The sequence below is a fragment of the Tupaia chinensis genome, unplaced genomic scaffold (assembly GCF_000334495.1).
Source record: "Tupaia chinensis unplaced genomic scaffold, TupChi_1.0 Scaffold000042_1, whole genome shotgun sequence".
NCBI lineage: Eukaryota > Metazoa > Chordata > Mammalia > Scandentia > Tupaiidae > Tupaia > Tupaia belangeri.
In genome coordinates this window covers 147974-161310 of record NW_006159497.1, presented here as the reverse complement: position 1 = coordinate 161310, position 13337 = coordinate 147974, and the positions used below count along the sequence as shown (strand labels likewise).

General features: G+C 49.4%; 1 protein-coding gene across 1 annotated transcript in view; it reads left to right on the top strand.

The window, feature by feature from the left end:
• The window catches only part of ABAT (4-aminobutyrate aminotransferase), a 90361-nt gene that overhangs the window by 13679 nt on the left and 63345 nt on the right, over positions 1-13337 (top strand). The window lies entirely within an intron of this gene.

Here is a 13337-nt window from a genome sequence, read left to right as displayed (position 1 = left end):
AAAAACTCTTCAAAAAAAAAAAAAAAAGAAAAATAAATAAATAAATAAATAAATAAATAAAAACAGTGAGTCGGGCTGATCAAGAATTTCACCTGCATAATTGCAACTTATTTCTTGTGTTTTGTTTGTTTGTTTTTGGTCAGGGTTCTAAAAAGTCCCTAATCTTTGCCCCGAATGATCGATGATTACGGAGGCCTGGGACCCTCGTCCTTTTCAATTGAGCCACTGGCATGGAGTGTTGGTTCCTTCTGCACCAAGTAGAGTAATTGGGAAAGTTTCCATCAAGGTATATATCTGCTGGGTTTCTACAGAGTTGTGGGGAGAGATTCTATATGCACCAGCACTTAAGCTCTCATTAAATAGCTCTGACCAGGGATCAACAGGTGGCATGGAAGTTAAGGTGCTGAACTCCCACATGCTTGACCGTGGTTTGAGTCCCAGACTCAGCAGTGTGAAAATCATGCTGGGCACATGTGCATGCGTGCCCAAAATCCTAAGAGAAGGAAAGAGGGATTGCAACATGGCCATCCTCCCTGGGAAGTGATTTCTCACTTTCCCTCCCTCTGTCTCTGTCTCTCTCTCTCTAGCCGGTACACATGCTCTATGGCACAGACCTTAAAAAAATACAAAAATAGCTCTGATCATGGTCCAGGGCAGGAGATCTAGACACAGTGGACAGGGTGGATGGGTTGATGTTGGTTTCAGGAATCCAGCTATTCTGATCTTTGTGGGTTTTCAATGCAAGAATTTGTTGGCAGGGAACCAGCAGTTAGCATAATGGCTATGTCGCTGGACTCCCACGTAGTCGACTGCGGTTCGCATCCCGGACCCGGTAGCTTAAAACTCACGCCGGGCGCCTGTGCATGCGTGCCCAAGATCCCGAGAGGAGAATGGAGGAGAAGGGATTGCGGTGTGGCCATCCCCCCTGGGGGGGTGATTTCTCACTTTCTGTCTCTCTGTCTCTCTCTGTCTGGCGAGCACACGCGCCCTATAGCAAAAACCTCTCCGAAAAAAAAAAAAAGAAAAAAGAATTTGTTGACAAAGGAATGAAGAAGCTGGGGGCAGCCCTGATCCCTTGGTTTTAGAGCCTAGGGAAATGGGGTCCCTTTAGAATAAGGATTGGCCTTCCACTCTGCAATTGGAGATGTGAGAAGGAAAAACGAAGCGATTCAGGTTCAGTCGGCCCCTCCCAGGTCATGCCCGCTAGGACGGCCACGCCCTTCTCTTCTCCTGCTGAGGCAGTGTGCTAGGTCTGTGTGTGTCCTCTCTGGGAGCCCTGCAACACTGTCACATGGTTTCAGATCCATCTTACAGAAAAGGAGCTGTCACAAAACTGCCCAGTCCCCAGAGACTGCGTGGGGGGTCGGGATTTGAACTGCTTCTCCTGTGCCCTTGCACCTGCTCCAGGCCATACACCACTGGGGAGCAGATAACCCGCATCCTGGCCACTTGGTCACGCTCCCTGGAAGGCACTTGGCAAGGCCTGGAGGTATCTGAGTGGTTGTCACTGGTGGGAGGGGGGGCATGTCGCTGGTGTCTAGCAGGTGGAGCCCGGGGCTGCTGCTGAACATTTGGAATCTTCCCCCCAACCAAGAGTCATCTGACCCCAAAAGTCAGTCGTGCTGAGGAGAGAAAACCCCGCCTAAGGGAACACGCCTTCGGTGGTCAGCTCGGTGGCGCAGCAGTAAGGGGCTGCTCAAGCAATGCTGGTCCATGGAAGATGCAGATTTGGTCCCTTGGTCGGTCTGGGCACCTGGTCCTGCCCATGGTCCCAGCCGACTGGGAAGCTGGCTGGGGCGGGGGGCGGGGCAGCAAGGGAGGATTGCAGCATGAAATTCTGTTGAGGGTCTCTCTCTCTCTGTGTCTCTCTCTCATGAAAGAAAGAGTAAACTTTAAAAAGGGCGCAAGAGGGGGAACCAGCAGTTAGCGTGTAATGGCTATGTCACTGGACTCCCACATAGTCGACCACGGTTCGCGTCCCGGACCCGGTGGCTTAAAACTCACACCGGGCATGTGTGTGTGCGTGCCCAAGATCCCGAGAGGAGAATGGAGGAGAAGGGATTGCGGCGTGATCATCCACCCCCCCCCCCAGGGGTTGATTTCTCGCTTTCTGTCTCTATGTCTCTCTGGCGAGTGCACGCGCCCTATAGTGAAAATCTCTCCAAAAAATAAATAAATAAATAAAAAGGGCACAAGAAGAAAAGCACGACTTCTAGGTACCCTTTCTTGTGTTTCATTGGAAGTTTCTGTAGGGACCACATGAACCGTTACACCGTGTCTCTGTAATCGGCTCTCACTGAGTTTCTGAGTGTTTCTTCTGGCAGGATAGTCTGACCTTGCTCCGTGGGGTCAGTGACATGCCTTAGACAACGTCAGTGGGAGGTCACGGAAGCGCTGGCCTTTGGCTCTTGGACACTGCATTTGAGGACATTCCCAATGCAACATTCATGCCCGTGTCTGCAGAGGGGTTGAGCATAGGAGCCACAGACTCCCCGCCCTTGCCATACTGAACCTTTTCCTTCTTCTGGGGTCAGCACACTCCTGCTTGCAGGCCATTGCTGCTGATCGCGGTACACCAAAGGTCTTTGCGTGCATCCAGGCCAGCTCTCTGTGTGTCTGTCTCCAGGGAAGGGGCAAATAGGCAGACCTCAGGCCCTTTACAAAGGGGGTTTGCCACTTTGGCCTACTGTGAGAACACTTCCCAGGGTGTTACAGGAGAGATCTGCTTGGCTCAGACCTTTGAAGGATCCAAAGGTATTTCATGAGAGTTAGGTTGTAACTGAACCGCACCAAGACTGGTAATCTTTAACCTGGGGAAGGCTGTCAAATGCGGCATGCTGGGAACATCCCTGCCAACTCAGCTGCCGGCTGCAGGCACCCCTTTGGATTCTGGCCTCACCTTGAATGAACAAGGTCAGTGCAGAGTGTAGGGGTGGGCCTACTCCGGCAGTCCCTGAAAGCAATGCTGGTCGTGCAGAGGCTGCTCACGGGCCTGCTGCTGTCAGGGAGCAGAGGGCATGGGGAACCCTCTGGCTGGCTTCTCTTCTGAGTGCTTTGCACAACGACCTTCAAAGTAGGCTCTGTTCTCATTAGTGCTTTACAAATGAGGAAACTGAGGCACAGAGCAATAACTTGCCCAAGATTATCTGCAGCTGAAATTCCCATCCTACCAGATGAGTGTGAATTGTGGAAGGGTGTCTGATTCAGGGAGGCGTCCCCCTCTGGCATGGGGCAGACCCCGACATCCACAGAGGACGCCTTCCTGATGACAAGCTGGGCGCCTGCTTCTCTGTGGGCAGTCACTGCCCCAGCCTCTCCTTCCAGGGCTGACCACCTCTGCTGTACTCGTTTATTTCTCTGTCTCTGGACTGGGAGTCTCTGGGGATGCAGGCTGCCATGTCCCTTCTGTGTCCCCAGCCTCATCCAGGATCAGGCAGAAAGTGAGCAGATGGTCATTTACTGACTATGTGAAGGCATTACCTGGATTAACTTTACCACGGAAGTTATTGAGAGGGTTCGTTTTGGCAGGTTTGTTCTGTTTTCCCCTGCCATTCTTTTAAGGAAACTTTGTTTTGAGATGGTTGTAGATTCACGCCCAGTTGGAGGAAATTATGCAGAGAGCCCACACCCCCTTCCCCTGGATCCGGCAGTGGCCTGGTCTCGCTAGCCTGCAGACAGGACAGTACGGCAACCCAGAAACTGATGGCAGCACAACCCACCCACCATAATTACAGTTCTTGTTTTCTACATGCATTCAACCCTACACTTAAAAAAAGAGAGAGATTTTTGCCTTAGGGTGCATGTGCTTGAAGGAGAAAGAGAGAGACAGAGACAGTGAAAGGGAAAGTGAGAATCACCCCTCAGCGGGAAGGGCCATGCCACAATCCCTTCTCCATTCTCCCAGGATCCTGGGCACGCATGCACGTGTACTCAGAGTGAGTTTCAAGCCACTGAGTCCGAGACTTGAACTGTGGTCAACCATTTGAGAGTCCAGCAACGTAATCACTATGCCATCTGCTGGCCTCCAACCCTACACATTTTTAAGCGATGATTGCTGGTGTCCCAGAGGTCAAAACCAGAAGGTAACACCATGTCAGGGTGACTCTGAGCTTGGGTCAGAAGGTCCTCGGAAGTGGAGGCTGTGGATAGGGAAACCCTGCAGGCACTTGGTTACTCAAAAGTCAGACACCTTGTTAATGAATTCCCCAAGAATCACCTGGAATTTGAAGAGTGACAATGCGTGAGGGGGTGTAAGGACAACCCCTGGAAACTGCTGCCTCAGTGGGACAGAGAATGGTGACCTGTAAGACGCGTGGTTTCAAGAGAATGAAGGTGCTGCCCATGAACCCTCTAGAGATAGTGCATTTGTTTCCAAAGCTTCATCCTTCCCATTCCACATTCCAGAGCTTTGTCTTATCCAGCACCACCTAAGCCCATGTTTATAGGTTCAAATCCTAGCTCAGGTGCTTCCCAGCAGTGAAAACGAGTTAATTTTCAGTGTGTCACCCGTAAAAGGGGATTAATAATCGTATGGACCTCCCAGTTCATCATGAGGATGAAATAAGGTCATTCACAGGCAGCGTTAGGAGGGTGCCCGGTGCTGGTAAATGCCCCGTGAACATGAGGTTTATTGCCTATTGCTCCTTTATATAAAATCGATTTGCTGTGTTTACTGAATTTCACCCTAAACAGCCATCTCTGTGCATTAATAGATTTCATGTGTGTTTTTTTTTTCTTTTCCTTTTTTTTTTTTTTTAATTTGCTGGAAGGCACATGCACTTAGAGAGAGAGAAGGGGTGAGTGAGAAACTACCTCCCAGGGATGTGGCCATGCCACAGTTCCTTCTCTTCTATTCTCCTCTCGGATTTTGGGCACACCCACACCCAACATTTTTTTCAAGCTGCTGGGTCAGGGACTCAAACTGCGACATTGACCATGTAGGATCCAGCCACTTTAGCCACCACACCACTGGCTGGCCTCACAAGTTTTATTCTTAATGTACACGAAAATAAAACACCATCGTTATGATAACTGTTTATATGCCACCAGTCGCCATGTCTTCAGAAATGGACTTTGAGACTTGGGATCTGGGTGACTCTGGTGGGCAAGTCACATGACTCGGAGCCTCAGTCTCCTTAAATGGAGAATAGGCACACGGATGGAACGTGGCCCACAGGACGTGCCGGGAAATGCTGGTGTCAGAGCACCTGGTGGGTTGCCGGGAAGTGTGGGCCTGTTCCCTGGCAGGCGCGGCCTTTGTGGCATCGAATTGCTGTTTTCTTTGGGACTGTGTTCACTCTGTTATGTGGGAGAGTTGGACAAGATCTGGAGCTTTTGTCCGGCTCTGAGTTCTCAGTCTAAGGCTCCCAACTGCCAGGGCCACTTTGCTCACAGAAAGGCTGCATTCCGCTGCAACAGCGGAACTGGCCGTGGTGGCTTCATTTCTAAGGCAGAAACGTCCCTGGAGTCACTTCCAACACCTGTCCTGGGCTTCCAGGGGCTGCCACATCCTAACCCCCAAGTTCCACTCTGGCAGCGAGTCCGGGCTGGAATACAGCAAGGTCTGTGCCCCTTCCTCGCCCACACTGCCTGCCCAGCCCCTCCAATCCCCTGCTCATTTCCCTGAGAGCGAAGCCCAGCGGTCAGCAGCGGTGGGAGCCGGAGGGATGAACCACTGGGCCTGGGCCTGGCGTCCATCCTTGGCTGGCCAGTGTCGGGGCCCTGTGTGCTCAGTTCTTTGTTCTGGGTGTCGGGTCTGTGAAATGGAGAGCCCCAGCTTTGCCTGGGATGTCCTTTGGAAGTACGGGTGGCACGTGGATGCCACATGGTTCAGGGGAAGGTTGGTTGCTGAGTCTGCGAGACGGCCCCCCACGCGAGTTGGCACTGAGGGAGAAAGGGGACTCTCCAGGGACTTCTGTTAAAAGAGTGGAATGAGCAGCAGATGGCTCCTCCTGGCTGAGATAAGGGGCCGTGCATTGCTGTAGCTTTAATTTTCTGCAGGAGCCAAATGATTGTAAAGACTGTATTTCTCCGCCTCTGCGGAATCACCCCAAAGCACCGTACTCATGAGTCTGCAGAAAAACAGGCCTGGTTCAAATCCAACTGCCATGTTCTTACTACCAGAATAGAGTGTAGTCTGCTTCGCCTTCTCTGAGCCTCAGTTTCCCCATCTGGAAAATGGCACTGCCATCGCATCGTAAGATTTTAAGAGTATGGGTGATGTCTGGAAATCAGGTAGCATAGGGTGATTGTAGATGAAACCTGACCCATGGAAGGGGCCTCCATTTTCTCATCTGCTAAGGGGAAAGAAACTTCCCCCGTGATGAAATGGTGCTAAATCTCAAAAGAAATAGCACCTATAGTCAGTGCAGAGCCGTAGAGCTCAGGTACCCTCCGTTCCCAAGGGAGTGGATAGTCTGACCCAAAGGAGTGGACAGTGAGTTTTGCTCAATGGCAAAAACCTTTAAAAAAAAAAAAAAAGGCAAGGTGATTTCAAGGAGAATTCTTATCGGTGTTGGTAAATACAGAACAATTTGGCAGACTTCAAATGCTGGCTTTGGAGAAACATGAAGGTTGTGTGTGAGTGTGTGTGTGTGTGTGTGTGTGTGTGTGTGCGCGCGCGCGCCGAGAGTTTGGCAGAAAAAGGAAAAGGCGTCTGATACCCAAAATGGCTCTATCAAGCAGGACCTATGTGCTTTCTCTAAAAATTGAACTCCTCTTGAAGGTGAATGAAATGGATCAACCAGGAAGATCGGGTAAACCCAAAGCCTCAAGGTTCGGCGTGTTAGATGAAGGCTTAACAAGCATTTTCTTTTATGTTGACCTTGTGGACCACACGCTTTCTTTTGCAGCTCGCCTCTTCGGCTGTTGGAACGCAAAAACAGCCGTAAATCACCCAGCGAAACTGAGTTCCAGTTAAACTTTATGAACAAACTCGGGCAGGGTCTGGACATAGTTCTCTCATGGCTGGCCTAGAATTTGAATCCCAGCATAGCCAAGCCTCAAGAATATCCCCGTTCCTGGCCTCTGGGCCTCTTACCTCTGAGCTTCTCTTTCTTCCACTGTCTTGGGATGCACCAAGAGATTTTCCCCTGTGCCAGCTACCCACGCATTAAGCTCGCTGATGGTGCTGACCTGCTTTCAACCTTAAGTATTTCCACCTGGGAACTGGAATGCAATTTGACCTGGGTCAATGCCAGAAAACCGATGTCCTTTTTATCGTCCATTTGGAAGCTCATCTATTCCTCACACCTTCGGAAACCAAACTGAACGCAGATCAATTCTCAAGTGCCCCAGGGCTGTCTGTTAACGCACACCAAGTTATTCGATAGTTGTTTTCCCGTAATTAAATGTCTAGACACATTTATCTGCATCGACTGAACTTAGCCTCTGCCCTGTTAGTCTGCTTCTGTGCTTTTGGAGAAAGCTAGAACGGCTTCTTTTTTCCAAACCTTTAGTAAAATTAATAGTACAGGTCACTGGTTAAAAATCAGCAACCACATGGGGCCAGAAGGTGGTGTGGTGGTTTAAGGCACTGGACTCTCACATGGGTCACCATGGTTCGAGTCCTGGCCCCGGCAGCTTGCTTTCTCACTTGCCCTCTCTCTCGTTCTCTGTCTCTCTCAGGTGAGCACATCTCCTATAGCAAATTAAAGAATAATAATAATGGGACCAGCAGGTGGCATGGTGGTTAAGGTGCTAGACACTCCCACATGGCTGACCACGGTTCAAGTCCTGGACCTGGTGGCTTTCTCACTTCCCCTCTTTCTCTCTCCATCTCTGCGTTTCTCTTTGTCAAATTAAAAATAAATGAATGGATAAATAAAATTTAATAAATATATTTTTAAATAATAATATATCAAATTAAATAATTTTTTTTTTTTTTTTTAAAAAGGCATCAGAAGCCACAGAAAGGTGGAACAGAGTAGACCGCCGCAGCCTGCTCTCCAGGATACAACGGCGTTATACCAAAATTACGTTTCTTTCCAGCCTTACTTTATCATCTATTGCTTTATGGTTTTGTTTTTGTGTCTTTATGGAATTATAGCCAGACTGCATATAAAATTTTATGGTCTTTTTTCTCTCATTACATTGCTTCGAAATCATTTCCCTATTGCTTGTTGTTGGGTGGTTTGGTTTGGTTCGGTTTTTCCATCGTTGTCAGTAAATGCCGTTGTGATCATGTACCAGAGAGTACCTGAGCAGTGTTCTAGCGTGCTAGCTTACTCCGTCGTGGGCTGGCCGTTTCTACATCCCACTGCTTGGGAGCATAAAACTATTCCTTCATTTAACATTATTTGCATTCGCTACATTTCTAGAACTGGGATTGTTCAAGGTCAAGATATTGAACATCTTTTTATCTCCTGTGGCTACGTTCCTGTCCAAAGGGGTGGACTCAGGTATTCTCCAGGAGGTTCTGTTTGGAGACTCAGGGGCTTTATGCTGACTCTCGGAGCTCAACTCCAATGCGCAGATGGCATAACTCCAGGGCAGTTGACTTTTTGACTGACTTTTCCCTCTGGGTTTCTCTCCCTGTGGTGACTGGTGCTATTGACTGAGTGTAATGTGCACTAGCCGTTTGCCCATGTTTCTGGAAGAACCTCTGTGGGTTGAACTGCACACACACTAGAATTTCAATAATTGTTTAAATAACTGTCATTTGGAGCCATTACTTTCCTTCCAAGCCCTCAGTTTTCTCACCTGTAAGATGGGAAGAGTAAGAAGTCCCTGAGTATTGAGCGTGCCCATCCCGTGTGCTAGGCCCCATGCAGTCTAGCATGGATGGCACGTGTTAGAAAGATATGCATGGGCCCGCAGGTGGAGTGGAATTTAAGGCAGCTGGATCCCACATGGCTGCCCATGGTTCGAGTCCCATCCTGGTGGCTTGAAAATCGTGCAGGCACACATGCACTCAAAATCCTGAAAGGAGAATGGAGGAAAAGCGAGTGTGGCATGGCCATCCTCCTGAGAGGATGAGTTCTCATTTTCTTTCTCTCTCTGCCTCTCTCTGTCTCTCTCCAGCAAGCACACACAAAAAGCTAAAGAAAAATCTAATGCAAATGTTAAAACTGTAATACATGGAAAGAATGAATTATGCAGGAAGCTATCATATCATGCAGGACAATCATATTTCCATGAGACCGTTAAAAAAAAGGCTTCTCTGCAGAGATAGCGTGGGATGTTTAGACCTAAGGGACTCTCGGGAGTTGGTCAAGGAGACAGACAGTACAAGGGCCCAGAGCTCAGCACCCTTCAGAACCAGAGACCAGGATGGCAGAGGGATGTGATGGGGCCGACAGGCAGGCTGAGGAGTGAAGGCAGGTCTCTGAGGTCCCGTGAAAGATGGAGTCACTTTGAGCCTCTGAGTGACATACTAAGGGTCACTTGAGTATAAGACCAAAAATCCAGCCAAACAGGAACCCATACATCATAGCCAGGAGTGTACTCCAGTGGAATTCGGGCAGCTGGAGGGTGTGTCCTGCCCAGGCCTTGAACTGGTCTAGGCTCATCCTAAAATGATAAAATCATCACCACTATCTCCATCCTCAAGAGAAAATAGCCAGGTCTCACACGTGGCAATTGAAATCCGTGGGCAAACACAGCCTGAGGAGGAGGAGGCAAAACTGGAGCCAGGTGGTTTTCCCACGATGCAATTCCGTAAAGGAATGAAGCCAGCATTGAGCTCCCTCAGGGTGCTCAGGGGGACACAGATCTGAACCTGATAGCCCCCTCTAACTCACTTCCCATGCCGACAAAAAGCCTCCCTGGTAGGAAACTAAAAATCTAGTTTATTATAAGGTTTTCAAGGTCTCTTGCTGTGAAGGAGTTCAGAGTTAGCTGCATAATTTCTTACTAGTGCTTAAACGGGCTGATGTATTGATTAAAATTAAGTGCCGTAGAACTGGCCCCGTAACAGAGAGATCGAGTGCTGTGGAGGGAGTCAGAGCACACTGGGCCAACCTTGGTTCAAATTTGGGCCCTGGTGGCTGGAAAAACAAACAGGCCATATGTGAGTGCATGCCCACCCAGGATCCTGATAGGATAAAGAAATGGAGGACAGAAAATTGTAGCATAACCAAGCCCCATTGAGGGCATTTTCTCTATCTCTGTCTCTCGCTCTCGCTCTCTGGAATTACTAATAAAAATAAGTGCTGCAAGTCAAATCCTTTCCTTGGAGTTTTGACTTTGGACACGTGTAAGTGATGTAGTAGAATGTTTAGTGTTAGACGGTGACTGTGTGAGGGGCCAGGATTTGGGGTGGAACTTTGGTTCCGCCCTGAGGTGCTCAGGTTATTAGCTCTGTGACCTGGGCAGGCTCCTAAGTTACAAGCACTTCATTTCTCTCCTGCGCAGCTCATGAGAGCACCTGCTTCCCAGGCTCGCGAGAACAGATAGAAGGTGCTCAGTAATGGGAGGTAAATAGCAAGGTTTAGATTTCGTCTCCTTCTGGGCGTGCAGTGGAACTGCCTACGCATGGTCCAGGGCATCGCGTGGCTCTGGGCCCCCTGCCGTGTGGCTGGTCCCAAGTTGGAAGGATCAGTGCACAGAAAACACGCCCGACGATGCAGACTCGATGTGCTGGAAACAATACCGAAATTTCATTAATTACGTAACGATTTAGAATTAGCTTTCATATTTGTTACATGTCGAAATGATGAGAGGTTGATATTAATTCCATTCATTTCTTTTTCATTGTCAAAGAGCACAGGTGTTCACCAGAGAGAGACAGAGAAGAGGGAGAAAGCACCCCCCCCAATGGGGCATGGTCACACCACAATCCCCGCTCCTCCATTTCTCTATTCTATCTGGATTTTAGGCACATATAGTTACACTGTGTCTCTCTCTCTCTCTTTTTCTCTTTTTAAGAGAGATTTTTACTAGAGGGCACGTGCACTCACCAGAGAGACAGAAAGTGAGAAATCACCCCCCTGGGGGGATGGCCATGCTGCAATACTTTCTCCTTCATTCTTCTCTCAGAATCTTGGGCACACAGGCACACATGCTCAGCATGAGTTTCAGCCACCGGGTCTGGGACTTGAACCACGGTCGACTACATGGGCATCCAGTGACATAGCCATTATACCATCTGCTGGTCCACTGATGTGAGTGTTAAGCCACCACATCTGGGACTCAAACCATGGTCAACTCTGTGGGAGTCCAGCAACGTAACCGCTACGCCATCTGCTGGTCCCAACTCTGTGTGTTTTTTAAGCTGCCAGGGCTCTGATTCAAACCACAATAGGCAGTGTGAGTCTAGGATACTTAACCACTAAGCATAGGGCTGGCTCTCTTTTCTTTTTTAATGTGGTCACTAGAAAATTTTCTGCTGCATGTGGAGCTAATTGTTTATGTTAATTTCCAACAACACTGGTCTAAAGGTCCAATTTAAGGAGTAATAATGATTAGGCAGTAGAAAAAGTAGTCAGCCAATCTTCAGGGCTCCTCTGGGGAGCACCTCTGACTGTCTCTGTCCGGACTTAACCTCTGTGCACCTCACTAACCTCTGTAAGAGGAGCAGAAATCCTTACCACAAAAGCATTGTTTTGTTGTTTCAATGAGACCTTACATGTAATGAGCTTAGCTCAGCCTTAGGCACAAAATACATGCTTAAACACGAAGGTTACAACTTTTGTTAAATGTGCTAGTGATGCTCAGTGTTCAGGGTGGGCCAAATAAATCCTGAAGACAATGAATTGCAGGAGCTTGTGCTTGTTTAGTAAGATGGAATTCCACATCTGTTTTCTCCTCCAGGGCCACATCTGGCTGTCAGAATGACTCTGGGAGGTGTAGTCAACCCCGTATAGAGATGAGAAAACAGAGTCAGGGGCACTGTAAGGTCTGAGCAGGAACTAAAGCCAGGCCTTCTCCTGTCCACCTTGAACTCCCCTGAAGCCTTCCCGGCCTCCAAGGTGTGGGTCCCTCTCTACCCTGCTTCTGTAACTTCCATAGCGGTACCGAGAACAAGAGAGGAAACCGGCATTTAGGATAACCCCAGCAGTCCACAGGGCCACGCTTTCCTGATGGTGTGGGCAGAGCGCTCCCAGGGAAGGGAGAACCAGGAAGGGGACTCCCGAGGCCCGACCCTTTTGTTCCCCAGCCTGGCAGTGAGCTAGCACTGACACATCTGACCAGGAAGTAGTTCACAGAGCCATGCTCCCAGACACAGTACACCTACTACGTATGTCTCAAACCAATGTGATACTCAAGTGTCGGGGCGCCTGGGTGTGGAGGGGGATGGGGAAGTGGAGGCCTAGGTGGATGCGTGGGTGCGTGGGCCGACGGATGGAAGAGAAGACGATGGATAGGTGGATGCAGGGATAAGGGAAGCTGAGCGTGGAGAGGTGACTGGATAAGAGATAAGACTTTATTCTATTTTAATTGTATAAAATTGTAGTTTTTTATTCAAAAGGGATCAAATACTTAATTTTGCACAGGGGGACATGTTTTAGGGGAAGGGTACTGATGTCTTCCATTTTCTTGGAAATGCCTCATGAACCAGAACCAGTGGCTGGGTAGAGGAGCGAATATGTGACTAAGTGTGGTAACAAGGTAGAAGCAAGGGGGAAGGTGTACAGGTATCCGCTGTAAAATCCTTCCAATTTTGCAGCGCACTGGAAAATTCTATAATCAATTCATGGGAGATGTTTCTAGTGGTAAATGTTGGCCGTTTCATGCACCTTCCTCTGGTATTTGCTGTTCCTTTGGCTGAGAGCTGCTTCGCGGTCCCCAGTCTGTAAAATCAGCAGCCCTGCCTGGTAGAGTCTCCTTCGGCCCTATCCTCCCCAGGTTTGGGAGCTGGGGGCCAGCCTTTCACCTCCCGGAGCTCAGGCTGACTTGCCCCAATGCACTGATTACTGCACTGAGCACGCTGGTATCTGCCTGTAATAATTATAGATTTCCTTTGCGATTTGATCCCATCGGTTGCCTCGGCAACGACGTAATAGCTCAACTGAAGCGCTGTCACGGTGATTTAGAACCAACATGTCTCTCTTGCAGCCTCGGGTCTGGGCGCCCCCACCTCCTTGCTGTCGTCATGGCAACTGATGAGCAGCATGTGACTGAGAGCCCTGCGTCCCCTCCACACCCATGCCCCATGTTGCGATTATCCCCACTTCCTCTTCTGTGGACAGGCGGTGATTCCGGCGTGGGCTCTCATGGGGGGCTGGAGTAATTGATCTCCCCACGTCCCTCTCCTACGCCCCCAGGAAAGGGTCAGCTGGACCATTAGAGCCAGAGCAGCCTCCACAGCCGAGGTCTCAGGGATGGCCTGGCACCCTCATCCTCTTCGTGGCCGCAGCTGGGTTTACTGCTGCAGCCGCCAACGGAGTTCTGGGAAA